Raw genomic sequence first — 22,450 nt, forward strand, 5'->3', positions numbered from 1 at the left:
GAAACGCGTCTGTTGCTGTTGCTGTTCACAATAAAATAAGAAACTTGCATTTCAAGCTGCCCGGAGTGCGGTTTTCCTTGTGTACGTCAGTACAATTGGGATTTGAGCTGAATATATATAAACATACATACATATCCCTACTTCGCCACGATTCAGAGTTATCAAATAGACGAATGCAGAATTTATTGAAAAACGAGGTGCACCACCCCTTTACGCATTTCGACCAACAGGAGGCCTTGATCACATGACGCCATGTGGAATGCCTTCACCTTTTTAAAGTGCAAGTGCAGAACACATGACTGAGTTGAAAGGTAATCATAGACATAAACAAACAGTCAGTTATAATCTTCGTGTTCATCCTGTTGATCATGTTTAAAATCACTGGGCCCGATTGACAGAACTAACTCACGACAAATTCCTAAACTTACTACTTTTGGTATTCACAGAAGTCATTTAGTAATCTTAAATTAGGATTTTGTCTTAAATTAGGATTTCGTCCTACATTTGGAATCTGTCCAAAATTAGGATTTTGCCCTAAATCAAGATTTTGTCTTAAATTCGGATTTTGTCCTAAATTAGGATTTTGTCCTAAATTAGGATTTTGTCTTAAAATAGGAGTTTGTCCTAAATTAGGATTTTGTCTTAAGTTAGGATTTTGTCTTAAGTTTAATTTAAGACAAACTTAAGTTAAACTTAAGTTTAACTTAGACAAAATCCTAAATTAAGACAAAATCCTTAATTAAGACAAAATCCTAACTTAGGACAAAATCCTAACAAGACGAAATCCTAATTTAGGACAAAATCCTAACTTAAGACAAAAGCCTAATTTAGGAAAAAATCCTAACTTAAGACAAAAATCTAACTTAAGACAGAATCCTAACTTAAGACAAAATCCTAATTTAAGACTACTATATGCCTTCTGTGAATACCAAAATTAGTAAGTTTAGGATTTTGTTATAAATAAGTTCTGTGAATGGGGTCCCTTGTATAAATACACAATAATTTTATTTGAATTCATCATTTAAAAAACAGAATGGATAAGTATTTAAAGATATATAAATACATCAATAAATACTTAAAAAGCCATAACATCACTAAAATACATATAATGATAAGAGACCTAAAAAAATACCAACACTAAGAAATGAATTTTGATCAAAGTAACAAACTACGTCATTCTATAATCATGTCAATATCAGTTGATTAAGCTCCTGCGCCTCTATTCAACACAAAAACTGATATAGTTTGTTTTAAATATGTCTACAGTTGTTACATCAATACTGCCCTAGTGGGGCCAGATTACCTCGTACAACTACTGCATAAAGTGCTAGTGCCAACATTACAAGTGATATTACCCAAATAAATCACAGCCATGATTTATAAAGTGCATATGTGAATATTTTTATGTGAAAGCTAAAAACAGTGTCTGAAACAGCAGTTATGTCAGCTTAATGGATATATAGATTCAGATCAGAACAGCTAGAGGCATGTGAAAAAATCCTCACTGGATTTGAGGCCATGTGGCATTTATCTGTCCAACTCCAGTATGCAATGTGTTTCAAGTTTCCTAAACAGTGCTTCCCGGTTGCTTCCCCTTCTCAAAGGAAGGACTGCGTCCATGACAAACTATTTGAGATTCTACAGTGTATTGCAAAACCAAAGGGGATGATGGACAGAGTGTTGAACATTGCAAGCACTCACCCCCAGTCAACTGATCTGGGTTTAATCCATCATCATTCTTAAACTCACTCGGCCACCCCAGTTCAGACATGGCCATATGCAAATCAGTCTGACCCTGTGCCTCATGGGAATAGTCCAGCCCGAACTGCCAAGCCATATCTTCCCTGGACTGGAAACAAGCATCCTGGGACCAGTTTCTGGCTAATCAGCTGTCATCAGCCAGGATAACTTGAATCCAGTGGCAAAGTGAGCAGGGGACTCACGTCTGGGCATACCCTGCCAACTTAGGGCGAACAAAGCAAAACCAAAGGGGATGAGGGACAGAGTGATGAACATTGCAAACACTCACCCCAAGTCAACTGGTCTGGGTTTAATCCATCATCATTCTTTAGCTCACTCCACCACCCCAGTTCAGACATCTGAGCATACCCTGCCAACTTAGGGCGAACAAAACAAAACCAAAGGGGATGATGGACGGATTGTTAAACATTGCAAGCACTCACCCCCCAGTCAACTGATCTGGGTTTAATCCATCATCATTCTTCAGCTCACTCCTCCACCCCAGTTCAGACATGGTCATATGCAAATCTGTCTGACACTGTGCCTCATGGGAACAGTCCATCCGGAACTGCCAAGCCATTTCTTCCCTGGACTAGAAACAATCCATCATCATTCTTTAGCTCACTCCACTACCCCAGTTCAGACATGGCCATATGCAAATCCGCCTGACCCTGTGCCTCATGGGAATAGTACAGCCTGAACTGCCAAGCCAAGTGTTCCCAGGACCGTAAACAAGCATCCTGGGACCGGTTTCTGGCAAATCAGCCGTCATCAGCCAGGCTAGCTTGAATCCATAGGCACAGTGAGAAAAGGACCCTCATCTGAGCATACCTGGGAAGGATGGGTATGCTCAGACGTGAGGATGTTTGTTTCCAGTGCAGGGAGGACCTGGCCTGGCAGTTCGGCTGGACTGTTCCCATTGGGCGCAGGGTCAAGACCGAATTGCATGTGGCTGGGTCCAAACTAGAAGGGCATGGTGAGCAAAAAAACGATTATTTAGGCCCAGATCTCTGTACTGGGGGGAATGTGTGACATTGTTCTGCATTCTGTCCATCAATTGATCTTTTGCATTCTCCAATTTATTGCCATGGAAGTCTTCGAAGTGTCTCGCAACCGGGTGGGTCACATCATTGTTGGTGATGGCCCGATGGGCTAGAGTATTTGTTTGTGGACATACAACTTAGTATTTCTGATGTACTTCTGATGTACTGCAGGCCATAAACACTCCAGCACATACACTGCATACTCAGTTTTACAACTAAGTTTTTTGGTGATAGGCACTGGCTTATGTTTGAAAGACGTTACATATGTGGACTTGCTAATCCCATATTTACAAGCCCTACTGGTGGTACATTTGAAAAAGCCATTCCTAGCACTGAGCTAGGTTTTAACAGGCCTCACCTCAGGACTACTGCTTACCAATGAGTTGCTCATAGAGCGAGTGTAGTATTTCATAAGTTGTATTTGCCTATGCTTATTGTTATGTGCCTTCCTGGAATACTAGATCCCTGGTGTTCCAGGTGAGTTAGCTATGTGCGTGAAGGTTCTACGAGGGACAGTTGACGAGAGATCTGAGATCTGACTAAGGATGTACCTGTGCCTCTGCTTGGTTGTTCAGCTGTTGATTTAATAAACCTGAACTAAACCCACTTGATGTCTGCCTACATTACGACATCTTTTTGGCGACGGACGCTGAACAACCCACAAGAACCCACGAACTAACTCCCTGTAGTTCGGCCAAATACGAAAATTTTATTTTACATGGAGCAACTTAATTTTCTTTTATACGCAAGCTATTTGGAGAAGCACGTCTCAAGTTTGGACGGTAAAGCGCAGAACGGAAAACAACCATCACGAACGGAATTTATGTACATATCCTGTTCATCGCAAAATAACAGCGCTTGTATCAGAGAAGAGTCTCCAAATAGACTAGCGGTAAGCTGCGCATGCTGTTGGTGGGTCGATTGTTTTACCTGCATTATTCACAAGTTGTGAGCAGAGCACGGGGAACTTTTAATGTAAAAATTAGCGGCGCACGCAGGCATCGGCGCTGGAAAGCATACCACAGACATGCGTTCCAGCAACTGAAAAAAACCGTAAAGAACGTGCGTATGACATTGACCTTAAGCACGCCTGCGTTTGTTGAATTTCAGCACTTTTGCGTTCCATCCCTGACACGCATAAAAGGAAACTAGTGATTGACGTCACAAAGGAGTCACTCTTCATGAAGAGAACGTTTGTTCATGTCTAAACGTCATAAAGGCATTACCTAGCTCATAAAGGGTTTTTTCTTCACAGAGAGGAAAATTGGAGTGTTAATGCCACAAGCAGATTGTCTTATCTTACATTTCAAAGCATTAGCAGTGCAATTGTCTATTAGAAGTATTTTATTTTTCACTACTCGTTCTTTATAAAGCCATTTTTTTTTTTTTAAAGCTTGCAAAGAGTACGGAATTACTGCCATCTAGTGTAAAAGAAACATCTCAACTTAAGTTATTTACATCATGGCAATGCAAGCAGTTTTACCTCCCGCGCCATTTTTGGAAACACCAGGAGACCCACCAATAAAATGGCGGAAGTGGTTTGATGGTTTTGAAACTTACATTGGCGCAATTGGTGCAATGAGATTTCGTGCTGAACGGAAAAAGTACATTCTGTTGCATTCACTGGGTTTTGAGGGAAGAGAGATTTTTAAACATCTTCCAGACCCAGTGCTAACTGAAGGCGAAATTCTGGATGAATATCAGGAGACAATAAAAAAACTACAAACAAGATTCGATGTCCAACCTAGCATAGTAGTACTTCGACATAAAAAAATTTTACGCACACAGAACACTGGAGAAGACGTGGACAACTTTATAACAGCTTTGAGAAGTCTTGTTTCAGACTGTCAATTTGAGAATTTCGCGGACCAACTAGTGAGAGACCAATTCATAGCTAAATGTACAGATAAATCGATTAAACAAAAGCTATTGACGTTGGGAAACCCCACTCTAGAAGAGACGATAACGGTAGCAAAAAGTATAGAAACATCACAGATCTCTGTAAAAGAATTGGAGGAAAAGAAAAATGAATCAGATACGGCAGTCAAAGTCAAAGAAACTAGAAGTGCATTCATCAAAGCATTGGAAGAACAACAGTCATATGACAAACAGTACTAATTTTTTGCTAGAACAAACATTTGTTTTAGATGTGGTTACAAACCACATGGTCCCAATGGGAAATGTCCTGCAAAATTTGTAACATGCAAAAATTGTAACAAGATAGGGCATTTTGCCAAGGTCTGTCAAACAGGTAAAAACAGATCGATCCAAAAGTCTACTCCTGTAAAATGTGTGGTTGATGAGGATACATTCCGGGTTGAGGAGGAATTTGTGACTAAAGATCTGAGCAATATGGTTGTAGTTGTTCAAGATGACGGTGTTATTACTGGTGATCCAGACTTGTGTGTTGATCCCTATGTTAATATACGAGTTGGGGATCGTGTACTTAATCTGTTGGTGGATTCTGGTGCACGTATTTCCATGATCACTCTTGAATAACCCTGGGCGTAGTACTTCGCTACGCCCACGGAGTGGGCGTAGTGTTGCCTACTTCGCCATTTGCAAAGTAGGCATAGCAGGCAAGGGCGTAGCGAAGTTGCCCACAAGTTGCCCGCCTCCCTCCCGCCCTCCCTAAATACTTAAATAATGTTTTTAAAAAGAATAAAAAACACTTACCTTGTCCGCTGCGTCCCTGGGGCTCCCTCTCGTAATCGCGCCGCCGTCTCGGACACTAATGCGCATGCGCGGCCGCCCGCATATGCGCATTTCTCACGAGAAATGCGCATGCGCGGGCAGCCGCGCATGCGCATTAGTATCCAAGATGGCGGCGCGATTACGAGAGGGAGCCCCAGAGACGCAGCCGACAAGGTAAGTGGTTTTTAAAAACGTTATTTAAGTATTTAGGGAGGGCGGGAGGGAGGCGGGTAGTATTTAGCGAGGGCGGGAAGGAGGCGGGTGGCGCGTAGTGGGGCTACGCGAAGTGCGTGGGTAGACGTAGTTTCTTGCCCACTTCGCATAGCTTCGTGTAGCCCCACTACGCCTACTACGCCCAGGGTTACTCTTGAACTCTATCATGCCACATGGCCTAATAGGGTTCTCCTTCCTCCAGACCGTAAACCAGTCTCATATGAGGGACGTGAAATAAGTCTTTCTGGTTACATAGAAGAAATCTTGGAGTTCAAGGGTAGGAAAATATTTGGGACGATCTATGTGGCACATAAAGGGTTGAACATCTTAGGGTGGTTTCACCAAGGATTGTTTGGAATGGAACTCAGACCTGGCACAAAAAAACAAGTAGTTGCAGTAAGAGATAATCCTGAATTAGAAAACTTAATCGATGATTACCCATATGTTTTCTCTGGGGAGTTGGGAAAAATAAATAATTTCCAACATGAAATTATTTTAAAGGAAGATGCCTGTCCTGTGAAGCACAAACTCAGAAATGTCCCTTTTAGTATTAGGCAGGATCTAGAAAGAGAACTTGAAATGTTACGTAGTAAGGGAATCATTGAACCAGTGGAGTCATCCTTGTGGTTGTCTCCATTGGTTGTTGCAAGAGAACAGAATGGTGAGCTAAGGGTTTGTGTGGACCTTCTTTGTCTCAATAAAGAGATATGGGTCGATTAATTTCCTCTACCCAACATAAATGAGTTGTTGTCCAGTTTGAAAGATGCTAAAGTTTTTTCTAAATTAGACTTGGCATCTGCATATCACCAAATTGAGTTAACACCTGAATCCAGACCTCTCACCGCTTTTGTGTCTCCATTCGGTACTTTCCAGTATGTGCGTATGCCGTTTGGGCTTGCCTCTGCGGCATCCGTATTCCAACGAGTAATGACAAATTTGTTGAAGGGCATTGATGGTCTGTCTTTCTTTCAAGTTGATGTACTCATACATGCCCCAGACAGAAGTTCTCATGACGTCATACTAAACGAAGTCCTATCTAGGTTCCAAGAGATAGGGGTAGTGTTGCGCAGAGACAAGTGTGTTTTTGCAACAAAAACAACGTTGACTATTTAGGACACTTAGTCAACCAAAAAGGGATCCTTCCTAAAACAAGTTTGGTGGAATCTATTGTCAAAGCTAAAGCTCCCTCAGATAAAAGTAGTTTGTAATCGTTTTTAGGAATATGTGAATTTTACTCGAGGTTTATACAAGATTTTGCAACCAGACTCAGACCACTAACACGAATGTTGATGAGAAGTATTGCATTTGAGTGGAACAAGGAGTGTCAAGATGTCTTTGAGTGGGTTAAACAGCAACTCAGTTCTCCTTCTATTTTAAAACATTTTTATCCCTCATTAATGCGCACTCTTACAGTAGACGCAAGTAACGTGGGGTTGGGGGTTGTTCTCTCCCAAAATAAAGAAGGACAATTAAACACAATAGGGTTTGCCTCTAGAGTGTTGTCATTTACTGAGATGAAATACTCAGTCATCGAAAAGGAATTGCTGGCTTGCTGGTGGGCTATAATGAAGTTTAGACATTTTCTTTGGGAAGGAAATTTTGTCTTAAAACTGATCACAAGCCGTTGGTATTTATCCTTAGTGGGAAAAATGTGAGGGGGTTTACGCCCAGAATCGCATGTTTATCTTCAAAGTTGCTTCAATTTGATTTTCAAGCTGAATACATACCAGGCAGCAGAAATAGGTGTGCTGGCTTTCTTTCTCGTTCCTCGGACGTGATTGATAAGGGTACTGATATGGATGAAGAAGATAAGGATGAATATCTCGTAGCTGCAATAGATCTTCCCCAGTTGTGTGCTGTGTCTGAAAATGAATGGAGGCAGTCTTTACTTGTTGATGTGTCCTTGCAGAAAGTTATTTCTTTCATCAAGAATGGTTGGCCTAAGGAAAGAAATCTTAACTTCGAATTCAAGACTTTTCTTCAGGTAGCGGATGAGCTTACGATTTAAAGTGGATTGGTGTTAAGAAGTGATAAGTTGGTCCCTCCACTTGCCTTAAGAGAGAGGTTAATAAAATGTGCACATGAAGGATATTTAGGTGCCACTTTAACAAAAAAAAGGGTGCGCTTCACATTTTGGTGGCCTAATATGGACAAAAAGATAGATGATTTCGTAAAGAAGTGTCTTATCTGCTCTAGCTGTGATAAAATTGTAAAGTTGCGAACTCCACCTTTGTCACCCATAGAATTGCCCTCTGCACCTTGGATTAAGTTAGGATTGGACATTGTTGGGCCTTTTCAAGCACTTGATTCTTCTTCTAAATTAGCCTTGGTCCTTATGGATTATTATTCTAAATGGCCAGAAATAAAATTTGTTAGAGACGTCAGTTCAAAAACTGTTGTTGATTTCCTTTGGGTTCCCTGAGTTTTTAGTCACCGACAATGGTACACAATTTGTTTCCTCTGAGTTTGTGGATTTTCTAAACAAGTGCAGTATTAAACATTTAACGAGCTCTATGTATCATCCGCAAACCAATGGCTTGGTAGAGCGGATGAATAGAGTCTTGGGAGAATGTATCCAGTGGGCTCTCAAGAATAAGTGTGTAGTAAGCAGTTCTGTAAGGAGCATGCTTTGGTTCTATCGGACTACACCCCATTCTACTATGGGGATTTCACCTTTTGAACTGTTACGTGGTCGGAAAGCTTCAACTTTGTCTTGTCCAGGGTGGATGAGTAAATGGATAAAAGGGAAGCAGTGGAATGATGAGGACGTCAGATCTCAAGTAGAATTTGTACAGAGCAAACAAAAAGTATATTTTGATAAAACCAAAAATGTTAAGGTTGTTGATATACATCCTGGTGATTATGTTTCCATCAAGAAACCCACACATGTTATGAAAGGTCTTTCAAACTTCAGTTCTCCTGTTGTTGTAAGTGAGGAAGGAGGAAACTCTGTTAAACTTATTAATGGACATTGGTGGAACAAGAATCGCCTTGTAAAAAGTTGTTTGTCTGACAACCTATGTAACAGTTCAGCTGGTGGAGGTAATGTAGATTGTACGGGACAATTGGTCTTAAGACGCAGTACACGTGTAAAAGAAATTACTTACAGATATCGAGTCTAATGTTTATGCCTTACAAATATACAGTATGTTAATGCTTTACAGATAAAGTATAATGTTTTTTTTAGTCTTTTCCTTTCAAGTCTATTTTTCTTTCCACTTTTCTTATCTTTTCTTGTTCTTTTCTATTTCTTGTTCTTTCCTTATTTCCTTTTGGTTTTGACCTTTTTTCTTTCTAAAAGGAAAACCTATGTAGTATTTCATAAGTTGTATTTGCCTATGCTTATTGTTATGTGCCTTGCTGGAATACTAGATCCCTGATGTTCCAGGTGAGTTAGCTATGTGTGTGAAGGTTCTACGAGGGACAGTTGACGAGAGATCTGACTAAGGATGTACCTGTGCCTCTGCTTGGTTGTTTAGCTGTTGATTTAATAAACCTGAACTAAACCCTCTTGATGTCTGCCTACATTACGACTGCGAGCCTTTCTGAAAGTGATGTTAGGAGTTTTAGTCAGTTGGTCTCCTAGGATTGGATCGTTTTGAATCAGAGCCCAATTCTATTTTACGCATGTTCCTATGTTGTTTGTTAAATGTTAGAATTAGTTGTGTTGGTTGATCAGATTATCACCATTGGGTACTTCTGAAGTCGTTTTGTTCGCTAATGCCACTGATCTATCTATTTTCCAAGTTTTGTCAATAGCCTTGTTAAGCACCACTACAGAGTATCCACTAGCTAGGCATATGTCCCTGCTATCACATTGGGCTTGAAAACAATCAATATCTGTACTGCAAATTCTGCATATCCGCAGCATTTCCCCATAGGGAATGTTGTGGATAAGGTCCTTTGGATGGTGACTAGAAGCATGCAGTACAGTGTTCCCTTCAGTAGGTTTTCAATTTGTCATTCATAACAAATACTTCTACATCAAGACAGTAAATTGACTCGTTACTCATTTTGGCCGTAAATTCAAGATTGAGGTTGTTGACATTGATCTGTTCGATAAAATGTCGGGTACTGTCTTCTTTGCTTTTCCTTATTAGGAACAGATCATCGATATACCTGTACCAACATAAAACTAAGCATGGGTTGAAAATTTGTTCCGCTCCCGGAATTTGCGGATTTTCCGCGATTTCGCGATCGGCGAATCTCGCGAAATCGCGGTAAAATCCGCGAATCAGCGGGGACGAACTTCCAGCCAAGCACTTACAGGGTTACAGCAGCAGGTGCAAAAGTTGAAGCTAATTTTTTGTAACCTTTTACAAAAGGGTTACAAAGAAATTAACTTCAACTTGGGCACCTTCTGCTGTAAGCCTGCAAGTGCTTACTGGCGCCTCGTTGCCTACTTGCAACTATTCTCTGACCCTGCTCTGACCCTTGAAGCAGGGTCAGAGAATAGTTACAAGTAGGCAATGAGGCGCCTGTCACGAAAATTAAACCTCAACAGGAAGCACTGACAGATATAAAAACAAGCATTTTCAATGCAATAGGTCTCGCATTAGGAAAGTTTGAGCTATTGGTCTTGTAAATGACAATTTTTTTTATTTATGTGTTGGTTTTGAAAATAGCTAAATTAATAGCTTTGTCATTTACAATGCCAATAGTTATAACTTTCGCAAATGTGACACCTATAGCATTTGTAATGCAACATGTTTTGTATTTACGTGACTTAGCTGTATTGATATTACAAATTACAATGGCTTTTAATTTTTTAAAATAATTAATACTTAAATAAAAGGGATTTTAATTTATAATGGCAATAGCTTAAACTTTTGTAAATACCTTTTGTGAAGATTATGTTCAGTGTATTTTATTATGAACAAAATCCAAGAACAGAAGTGAAATATTAACATATTTTTGTGACATTTGTAATAAAGTTTGAAACATTGAGAGAACATATTTGAACCAGTTGTTGTTGAATGGTTGCGCAGATTGATGCTGAGGTGGCGCTGAGTGGTGCTGTGGTGGTGCTGAGTGGTGCTGTGGTGATGCTGAGTGGTGCTGTGGTGGTGCTAAGTGATACTGGGATGGTGCTGAGTGATGCTGGGGTGGTGCTGAGTGGTGCTGTGGTGGTGCTTGCGACGCAGCTCCAGCAATGCTCTGGGGGCCCTATCTCCCCAATGCTGCATCAAGCCTTGCGCCTGCTTTAAGGAGGCGCAGGGTTTTGACGCAGCATTGGCCTAAAAGTGACTGAATGAAATCTTGTAGATTCCACTCAGCCACTTTTAGGAGGCGTTCCTGCGCAGGAACGCCCTCCCCTATGCCGGAACGCTGCGTCACAAAAGGTCTCGGTAGAGGGTGGCAGTGGTGAACCAGAGGGTGGCAGTGATGAACCAGAGGGTGACAGTGATGAACCGGAGGGTGGCAGGGGTGAACCAGAGGGTGACAGTGCTGAACCAGAGGGTGGCAGTGTTGAACCAGAGGGTGGCAGGGGTGAACCAGAGGGTGGCAGGGGTGAACCAGAGGGTGGCAGTGATGAACCAGATGGTGGCAGGGGTGAACCAGAGGGTGGCAGTGGTGAACCAGAGGGTGGCATGGGTGAACCAGAGGGTGGCAGTGGTGAACCAGAGAGTGGCAGTGGTGAACCAGAGGGTGGCAGTGCTGAACCAGAGGGTGACAGTGGTTAACCAGAGGGTGGCAGTGGTGATCCAGAGGTGCTGTGATGAACCAGAGGGGGGCAGTCGTGAACCAGAGGGTGGCAGTGGTGAACCAGAGGGTGACAGTGCTGAACAAGAGGGTGGCAGGGGTGAACCAGAGGGTGGCAGTGGTGAACTAGAGGGTGACAGTGCTGAACCAGAGGGTGGCAGGGGTGAACCAGAGAGTGGCAGTGCTGAACCAGAGGGTGGCGGTGGTGAACCAGAGGGTGGCAGGTGTGAACCAGAGGGTGGCAGGGGTGAACCAGAGGGTGGCAGTGGTGAACCAGAGGGTGGCAGTGATGAACCAGAGGGTGGCAGTGGTGAACCAGAGGGTGCTGTGCAAATACACGACCGCATGGGTAACTTCGCCATGCAAGCGGCCCGCGAACACGCAAAAAGCCCCACGAACACGCAAAAAACCCTGCGAACACGCACAAAACCCAGCGAACATGCAAAAAACAAAAGTCCGCAAATTCGCACGAATTCGTGGATTTTGCGGATTGCGAATTCAATTTCACGCAAATTCGCGGAACACGAATTCGCAAATTTCGTCCATACTTACATAAAACGTGCTTCATTACTGTCTAACCATATGTCGCCATGAGGACCTGTTACTTCCATATCCACATGTGTAAACAAGCATACCTTGGTGAAAAACAGGCCCCCATGGGAACTCCTCTTGTCTGGTGGAAAATTTGATTTTTTTAACAAAAATGAAATTATTTTCTAAGCCTGTTAGAATCATAGTGTTCAACATTCTATTTGGCAGGTTTAGGTGCATAGATCTAGTGTTCAAAGAATATTCAACAGCCTTAACTCCATCTTGATGGTGTATGCTGGTGTATAAAGACATGATGTCTAGGGAGATGAGTGTACAGCCTGCTTCCCACTTCATGGATTTTTCTTACAAAATCACCAGTATCTTGGATGTAAGATGGAAGTGTCTTCACATGCTCTTGGAGGATGGAATCAACGTAGCGAGAAGTATTCTCCATCAGGCTTCCTGAAGCTGAAATAATGTGCCTGCCTGGTAGTTTGGCCAGTTCCTTATGAATCTTAGGAATAAAGAACATCACTGACTGTTTAATCTTCAAAAATTTAAATTCATCATTACTCAATATTCCTGCGATTTTCCATGCTAGGAGTTTTGTGCAATAATCATTCCATGAGCTTTTAACTACCTGCATGGTGCTCCTTTTGTAGCAATCCCTATCATTGTGGCGTTTGAGGGCCTCTTTCATATAAAGGTCACGTGGCCACAGCACCACATTGCACCCTTGTCGGATTAGCGGAGGATAATATTGTCGTCAGCTTGTAATTTCTTCATCAGCTGATAATAGAGATTGTCCTGTTTGTTGTATTTTTTCAGAGCTCGTGCTGTTGACGAATAAAGTTTTTTAAATTCATATGTAACCTTGTCATTGAATAAATCCAAGTTATCTCGTAACATGATTGGAAATCCAAGTTATCTCGTAACATGATTGGACAAAAGGGATACCTTTCTGCACCTTTGCCTGCTGAACTGTTCCTGTATCAAGCGCTGGAGGACTGGTATAGCGCTCCGTGTACCTGTCGAAGCGCATCTGTAAGCGCTACTTTTCGCCGGTCCCGCTCCGCGGGTCCCGCTTCACCGGAGCAGCTTATTGCTGTAACTGACATCTCTGGACTAAGGGCTTGAGGCACTCAGGGCTGCGAGCGAGCAGACTGCTGGACTCCAACTCCCAAGAGTCCCAGCAGCTGCCTCACCGATCACACCTGGTGACGCTCTCCCTCAAGGCCACGCCCCCTTCTTCCCTGCAAAAGGCGCCGGATTTCCACCAACAGCGGATACCTTTCTGCACCTTTGCCTGCTGAACTGTTCCTGTATCAAGCGCTGGAGGACTGGTATAGCGCTCCGTGTACCTGTCGAAGCGCATCTGTAAGCGCTACTTTTCGCCGGACCCGCTCCGCGGGTCCCGCTTCACCGGAGCAGCTTATTGCTGTAACTGACATCTCTGGACTAAGGGCTTGAGGCACTCAGGGCTGCGAGCGAGCAGACTGCTGGACTCCAACTCCCAAGAGTCCCAGCAGCTGCCTCACCGATCACACCTGGTGACGCTCTCCCTCAAGGCCACGCCCCCTTCTTCCCTGCAAAAGGCGCCGGATGGAGGACTGGTATAGCGCTCCGTGTACCTGTCGAAGCGCATCTGTAAGCGCTACTTTTCGCCGGACCCGCTCCGCGGGTCCCGCTTCACCGGAGCAGCTTATTGCTGTAACTGACATCTCTGGACTAAGGGCTTGAGGCACTCAGGGCTGCGAGCGAGCAGACTGCTGGACTCCAACTCCCAAGAGTCCCAGCAGCTGCCTCACCGATCACACCTGGTGACGCTCTCCCTCAAGGCCACGCCCCCTTCTTCCCTGCAAAAGGCGCCGGATTTCCACCAACAGCGGATACCTTTCTGCACCTTTGCCTGCTGAACTGTTCCTGTATCAAGCGCTGGAGGACTGGTATAGCGCTCCGTGTACCTGTCGAAGCGCATCTGTAAGCGCTACTTTTCGCCGGACCCGCTCCGCGGGTCCCGCTTCACCGGAGCAGCTTATTGCTGTAACTGACATCTCTGGACTAAGGGCTTGAGGCACTCAGGGCTGCGAGCGAGCAGACTGCTGGACTCCAACTCCCAAGAGTCCCAGCAGCTGCCTCACCGATCACACCTGGTGACGCTCTCCCTCAAGGCCACGCCCCCTTCTTCCCTGCAAGAGGCGCCGGATTTCCACCAACAGCGGATACCTTTCTGCACCTTTGCCTGCTGAACTGTTCCTGTATCAAGCGCTGGAGGACTGGTATAGCGCTCCGTGTACCTGTCGAAGCGCATCTGTAAGCGCTACTTTTCGCCGGACCCGCTCCGCGGGTCCCGCTTCACCGGAGCAGCTTATTGCTGTAACTGACATCTCTGGACTAAGGGCTTGAGGCACTCAGGGCTGCGAGCGAGCAGACTGCTGGACTCCAACTCCCAAGAGTCCCAGCAGCTGCCTCACCGATCACACCTGGTGACGCTCTCCCTCAAGGCCACGCCCCCTTCTTCCCTGCAAAAGGCGCCGGATTTCCACCAACAGCGGATACCTTTCTGCACCTTTGCCTGCTGAACTGTTCCTGTATCAAGCGCTGGAGGACTGGTATAGCGCTCCGTGTACCTGTCGAAGCGCATCTGTAAGCGCTACTTTTCGCCGGACCCGCTCCGCGGGTCCCGCTTCACCGGAGCAGCTTATTGCTGTAACTGACATCTCTGGACTAAGGGCTTGAGGCACTCAGGGCTGCGAGCGAGCAGACTGCTGGACTCCAACTCCCAAGAGTCCCAGCAGCTGCCTCACCGATCACACCTGGTGACGCTCTCCCTCAAGGCCACGCCCCCTTCTTCCCTGCAAAAGGCGCCGGATTTCCACCAACAGCGGATACCTTTCTGCACCTTTGCCTGCTGAACTGTTCCTGTATCAAGCGCTGGAGGACTGGTATAGCGCTCCGTGTACCTGTCGAAGCGCATCTGTAAGCGCTACTTTTCGCCGGACCCGCTCCGCGGGTCCCGCTTCACCGGAGCAGCTTATTGCTGTAACTGACATCTCTGGACTAAGGGCTTGAGGCACTCAGGGCTGCGAGCGAGCAGACTGCTGGACTCCAACTCCCAAGAGTCCCAGCAGCTGCCTCACCGATCACACCTGGTGACGCTCTCCCTCAAGGCAACGCCCCCTCCTAAGGTCAGTCAATAAACAGAGACTCCGTGCACCGCTGCGCGGGAGCGCGCGGGTAGCGCCCGGGAGAAGCCCGGACAAGGGCGGGCCCTCTGAGGCCCTTTAGAGGCACGAGAAGGCTAGGCTAGGCCCATCCCCTTAGGCCCGGTAAGTCATACCTTATTGTAAACTACCTGTGAGACTGCACCTAAAGCTAATCTGCAGCCTGGGAAGGCATTTAAGCTCCTTTCCATTAGAAACACTTACTTGCAGTGTAATCACAGAATTCCCGATCGACATAAAACTCGCTCCTTTACAGCGCACTCACGATAGTGTTCCCCAGTCAAGATGACAAAGAAACTAAGATCTGGTAAAATAATAGTAGGAAGATCCAGCTCCAAAACAAAATCAAATCCCCTTCGAAACAAACATAGCCAATCTACCAACATGAAAAGTACCTGCCAGCTTTTTAACTTCTGGGAAAAGGGTAAAAACAAAGCCTTAGGGTTGGCTAATAAAGCAATGGACCCAAAAGATCCCGGAGTTATCCATTTAGACTATACCCTAAATGATGTTTCAGAAAATCTTGAAATTAAAAAAGCTAAGGCGGACTCAAGTCCAGCTAGGACGCTACAATCCCCCCCCAAGAGTGAGTTCTCACCCCCCCTGTTTTCTACTCTGAAAAATAATATTGACCTAGTACCAGAGGTAATCATAAAAACAAAAAAAGATATAGAGCAAGATAATTTAAACATTATGGCAATTCCCCTCAATGAAGCTACTCAGCCTGTAAACAGTTCTCTAACCAAAACTTCATTTCACAATGGTTTGTCTCCAATGATTCTAGATGAAGTCCTATGTCAACGGTATTTAGAATCCGATCCTACAGCAGTTGAGTTACCCAAGAATACTCCGCTAATGTCAAACCATGCCGGCCTACAACTTTACAGCAGTACCCCTTCCAAAACCTCACACTCTCACTTTTCCTCTAGCCCAACTTTAAATTTGTTCGGAATAAATTCCTTCCAATGTAAGGGGCCCGATAAACCGCTTTCTGACTCCCTCGGCATCCTAGAACATTTATTGGCCTCTATCTTACACTTACTGGAAAAATTTGTGGGGGGATCTGATTGTGTGCTCGACACAGTGACCCAAATTCTAAAAATCCTGCTGAGGTCCCAAAAAGAGAATGAAGTGGGCGGGAAGGGGCCCTCCTCCCCTCCCACGGCCCCAGATCAGATTGGCATAAATGAGCAACCCCTAGTAGCTACAACTACTTCAAAAATAGTGCAAGAGAAAACAGGTGCTTCCTATCCATTTTCCAATTTAAATGGCTCAGTAAATCACGATTTTGTAATAAAACCCCATGGGGAAACCCCGCTAAAAACTGGAAATAATTTATTCCCAATTTTTAAGAAACAGAAGGGGGACGGGGAAACAGAGGAGGAAGCTATTCAGGGGGAAACTGATAATAGAGAGAAAATAGGGCCTTTAAAAAAGAACGGAAAGCACAAAAGGAAACTGTTAAGACGGATAGATAAAAATAGGCGGAGGAAAATGTTATTCAGGAAATATTTAAATTCTCCCCCACTGGAAGTGTCACCTCAAGCACAGATGGCAGCGGGAAATAACAAAAACCCCGTCAATATGTCAACCAAAGAAAACACTTCCTTAACATCCAAGGCAAAATCACCCTTCTTACCTACCCATACATCCCCCTTGTCAGCAATTACTAACATATTTACCTTTGGCCAACAAAGCAATAATACTAGGGTTATAAAAGTGGCACATAAATCGACCTCCCCATGTCAGGTTTTAAAACCACTTACCCAAGCAACCATGACACTTAATCCCTTCGCATCCGTCTTCCAGGGTGTAACAGCTCAGGGTGCTCCTCCCCAAGGCTCTATGAACCAAGAAGCAGATAAACCAACTCCATTAGGGCAAGAGCATAATCACCCCGCCGAAAAAATGTCTTCTTTCAATCCCTTTGTAATTACACCCACGGAAGCTCCTGCAAAGGTTACCTCGGGCAAAGAATACACAGAAAATAATATAGATACTGTATGGGTAGATTTCTTTCCCCTTTTTGAACCTGACTGTATTCTGAACAGATCCCTCCTGTTGAAATACTTCCAAGAATCCGCCAATCTGAAACTTATTCAATCAGCCGACCTAGATATAGTTCTGCAACAAGAGTCTGAAGTGGGGAAGGTTACGAGGGTGAAGTTTTACTCTAAACTGGTAGCTAACCTCATCTTGCAACGGGCTGAAGACCTCCAGAGTAGGGGAATAGATGTAATTCCTGTTTTAATGCCCTCCTGTCGGAATAAGGCTGTTAAAACGCTAAACCAACGGAATCCCCCGTCTTCCCTGCTGCTTGCCGCAGCAGGCAATATAAATAACTTGGGTGAAATCAAAGAATTAAAAATAAGCAAGTCTAGTGATTCTCGTGTGGTATCATATGCTCAAACCTCCTTTTTAACTTATCAAACTACCCCCAGAGAGGAAAAGGATCTCTGGAATTGGCTGCCCAAAGTATTAGCCGAGAAATCTTCGGGAAAACCATTATCTAATCAGTTCCTTTAGCACGGATTTATCTATAATATCGTGGAATTCAGCAGGTCTAAAAAATAATATGGAGAAAATACAATTTCTCCTATCCCTAGAAGCAAACATCATATGCCTCCAGGAGACATGGTGCAATGAAAATATCCAAATAGGGAAGGACTATATTGTTCTAGAAGGCAGCGCCACTGCGAATAAAAAAGGCCACGCCAGCGGGGGCATAGCCTGCCTATTATCCAACCGTATAAACTGGGACTACAACCACTTCCTGGACCCGAGTAAACTTTTCCAGGTAGTTACCTTGTTTGGGTCAGGCAACCTTTTAGCTGGAATCCACCTGGCCTTGATAAATGCCTACATCCCTCCTGAAACGGGTTTTAACACAATTTTAAATAAAATCTTCCTCCATATACAGAGCATTAAGGAGAAAGATCCTGGAACGGTTATTATCCTAACCGGGGACTTGAATTGTAAAATCTCCAACTTTAGCTTAAATCTATTTTCTGACAAAATAAGAGAAGAAACACTCCATATTCCTCGGGCAACGTTCCCTGAAAATATATTAACAAATAAACGGGGTAAATTATTACTAAACGAGTTGGCAGAAATCGATGGGATAATCGCAAACGGGCGTCTCCCTTCGGACTCTCCAGCAAACTTTACCCACAGATCGTATCAAGGGGAATCGATTCTTGATTATGTTATAACAGGGTCTCATTCATTTGAGTTATTAAAGGATATCGCTGTAATCGATACCATCTTCAGCGATCATAAAATCATTTCAATCTTAATGAACGTACATCCCCCTAAATGTGACCAATGGTCCTTGAACAGTAACCAAATAAATTTTGGTAACAGTTCGGGAAGATGTTATTGGAATGCAAGGGCTCATCGTTACCTGGAGGATATGCTAGATATAGCAATCTCCGAGCTCCCCTCTTGGTATGGCCGTGAAAACGAGCTTTTTTCCTTATTTCTGAATTCAATAATAACAGGGGTTGAAAAGCAGAATAAGAAAAAATCCACCAAAATAACCTACTGTCCTCTGAAATTGCTCAATGTAGACCTGAATAAACTTATAAGGGCCCAATACTTAAATAGAACTGAGGATAAATCCCGACAAATAACAACACTAAAAAGGAGAAGGAGGCGACTCTTATATGCTCTTCGAAAAGAAAAAGAGGATACCATCTGGGTAAAAATAAGGGAAGCTGCATCTAATGGAGAATTGAGACAATTTTGGTCCCTTATAGGCGAAGGGTGCGGAACGAGAACCATTCCACTCCCTATCCCCATTGAGGAACACATATGGAGGGATTTTGTCTCTAACCTCTATGCCAGTAACCATTCAGTTTCCCCTCAAGTACGGGTTTTAGATATTAGCCCACCGACAGAGTCTTTTTCAGAAAAAGACATAGAACTCGCCATTGGGGAAATGAGACGCTCAGGGGCTATGGGCCCCGATGAAGTCCCAATTAATGTGTTAAAGCAGAACAGGGTCAAATGGAGCAAGCTCTTATGCCCTATCTTTAATTCCTGCATATTTAGCGGAAAGGTCCTACCTTCCTGGAAGGGAAGCATCCTGGTCCCATTGTACAAAAAGGGTGATCGTCTTCTCCCCCAGAACTATCGCCAGATTGCATTGTTGGATGCAATCGGCAAAGTTTTTACTAGATGCCTGCTCAAACGGATAAATGCTTGGGTTGAATCTGCAAATATCCTTCCACTTGAACAGACAGGCTTTAGAAAAAACCACGGGACCATGGATAATTTAACTGCCCTCCAGGTAATAGTTGATAAGTACATAAGAGCGAGGAAGGGAAGAGTCTATGTGGCTTTCATAGATTTCTCCACGGCCTTTGATAAGGTCGACCGTCAGGTATTGTGGAGAAAGCTACACATCTTAGGAATGCCACATAGCCTCTTACGCTTGGTCCAGGATCTGCATGACGATACATGGTGCAAGGTTCTGTTGGGAGGAGAAAGAGGTCTCTCCGGGCTCATTCCATCTGCAAATGGCCTCAAACAGGGCTGCCTACTAGCTCCCCTCCTATTTTCCCTTTATGTTAGTGACCTTCCCCTTACTCTATCAACATGTGTAGGAATTGCTCCACGTTTAGGCGAAAGACACATCCCCTGCCTAATGTATGCAGACGATATTTTAATATTAGACCTCTCCCCTAAGGGTCTTAATAACCGTCTGCATGCACTACACATCTTCTCTGAAGAGCACTTTTTGAAAATAAATATCTCTAAAAGTAAGATAATGTGCTTGGAGGGACGAAACAAACTAAAACTGGACCACATTAGTTGGGAATTGGGAGGTCAGAAATTAGAAAGAGTAAAATCGTATGTCTTTCTAGGTATGGTAGTCACTAGTAACTTAAGTAATAAATTACACATTGAAAGCAGTTCTCGAAAAGCAAAGTCACAGGGTAAAGGCCTAAGAACTCTGTATAAATCAACAGGTCAGAGACACTTCGTTCATCTGTTGGAGGCCTTTCGGGCAAAAGTTCCCCCGACTCTGCTCTACGGGGTAGAATTAATTGACCTAGCGGAATGGGGCTTTTTAGACATAGTGGAGGGCTCCCTACTGAGAAATTTAACCTCGGTTAATAATAGTTGTAGCTCTGCAACCCTGCGTCTAGAACTCGGCCTTAGGAGTAGCTGGGCTCAGGGACTTGCAGGAGTGATTCGCTGGGTCATTAGTCTGATTAAAGGAAAGCCATCCACTCTCAGATCTCTTATTACAAAAGAGTTGATGGGCCCCCTAAATGCATACTCGATCCTAATAAAGAACTATAGGAAAGCTATCACTCTCTTGGAGTTGGAGGAAGCTTCCATCTTAGAGCTTTCCATGAATCAATTGAAATTACAACTAAAACAAGCTACATGGAAGCTAAGCTACAAGAGGGATCGGAATTTAACAACACAAAAAAAGGGGGCCACTCAAGTTGTTGATTCCTATTCAATCAGACAGATACAACCCTATCTGTCATGGAACATCCCGCATGGCTTACGCCGCTTTTGGCTACTTCTCAGGCAGGACCTGCTCCCCCTGAACAAGTTGTTGGCCAAATGGTACGGAATATCCAATGTATGTAATTTTTGTAACCTAGCAATTCAAGACTCCAAACATGCCCTGTTAGCTTGTCCTGCATTATTGACTTACCGGCGCCTCTGGATAAAACCGGCTTGTATTCAGTTTGGTATTTCCTCTGCAACAGCTCTGTTGGATGCTATTCTTAGCCCCCCGAATGGAATTTTTTGTAACAAAATTTTTAATTTTTTTAAATGTTTCTTAGAACTTTATTAATAGAATGGTAAATTACTTTTGTATAATTACTGTCTGTATGAGTTGTTTTATTCGGTCAAAATTTTCCACTGTCTTTTGTAATTGTATAATATGTGGATCTCCACGGAGTTCCAAAACATATTTAATAAAATTGAATTGAAATTGAAATTGAGCGACAAAAGGTAGACTTGGCTCTAAATGCAGTTCTTATTGTTCCACTCAACTCTGAATTATCTTGACTGGCTACATACTCCACAGCATTGTGTTCATTGTGGAGTTGTTGGAGATGTTTTAAAAGCTCAACATCCCCTGCAGTTAATATGGATGGACTGCCAGTTTCCATTGATGGTACTTCATTTGCTTTTAGCTTATGTACGCCCTGTGTAAGATGATATGTTCGCAGTTTCAATTTGAAAATACATTTATATATATCCACACTTGTTTTGGCGTAATCAAAATTACATTTTGGGCTAAATGATAGTGCTACAGCCAATATTTTACTTTCATCCTCACTTAATGTTGTAATTGTCAGATTGATCACTGTTTGGGAGCCCATGTCTGATGCCAGTATCCCTACTTGCGCCTCCATCCTCTGTTTGCTGGCTTCCTGTTGTTTGATTTGCTGCTTGTGGTGTTGCTGGCGTCTTGTCCATCATTTTTTTTTATTGTTACCTTGTTTACTTTTGCAGTTTGTGCACTATCACGCAGTTATACAAAGAATGAGCTGGGAGTGCTAGCTTATCTCAGAAACATTCAAACATTTAATCATCAAAAATGTGCAAATAAATCAATGATCAAGCAATACACATTGATGTTCAAATAATATTACAATCACAAAAACAATGTGATTCTTGTCTTTCGTGATATTCAGCAGCCGACGCGTTTCGTCCTAAAAACAGGACGTCATCAGGGCTTGCACGATTGTTTTAAATCTCTTCTATCTTTGCATTAAAGTTCTGAACCTTTAATCAAGGAAGTTTTCTACATGAGGCCCGATTCTTCAACAGTATGCCGATTTTGATATCAAACTTATAACCACTAGGTCAATGGAACTCTCCAATCGCTCTATCTCTTATTTCTTAAATCGAGAGTCTTTAAAAATGCTTTACCAATGGAATGTCACACCCCAAATCAATATGGTAATGGGACAAGAATAATTAACATCTCCTTAGAACCGATCCTATCACTTCCTTCCAATCCGACCCAGTCCTCAGTAACGAAGCCTCATGTTCCTCTGACCGCCACCCGGGTACGATAAATCCCGATGGTGATTATACCCCACGTCGTCCCCAAGCCTCGTTGTACCACTATCATGCAGTGTTTGCCTCCTGTCCTGATGGAGGTAATGCACTTCTTGTGCAAGGGGAAGGTTTTTGAAACCCCAACCTGCCATCAGATCTTGATTGATCGTTGTCTGATTCGCTTTCTAGCCCAGAACTGAGACCTGATTGCGAGGTAGATACCGGAGCATTACCGCTTGTACTCGGTTGTGCCCTGGTGGG

This window comes from Lissotriton helveticus, chromosome 8 (genome assembly GCF_964261635.1).
Source record: "Lissotriton helveticus chromosome 8, aLisHel1.1, whole genome shotgun sequence".
Taxonomy (NCBI): Eukaryota; Metazoa; Chordata; class Amphibia; order Caudata; family Salamandridae; genus Lissotriton; species Lissotriton helveticus.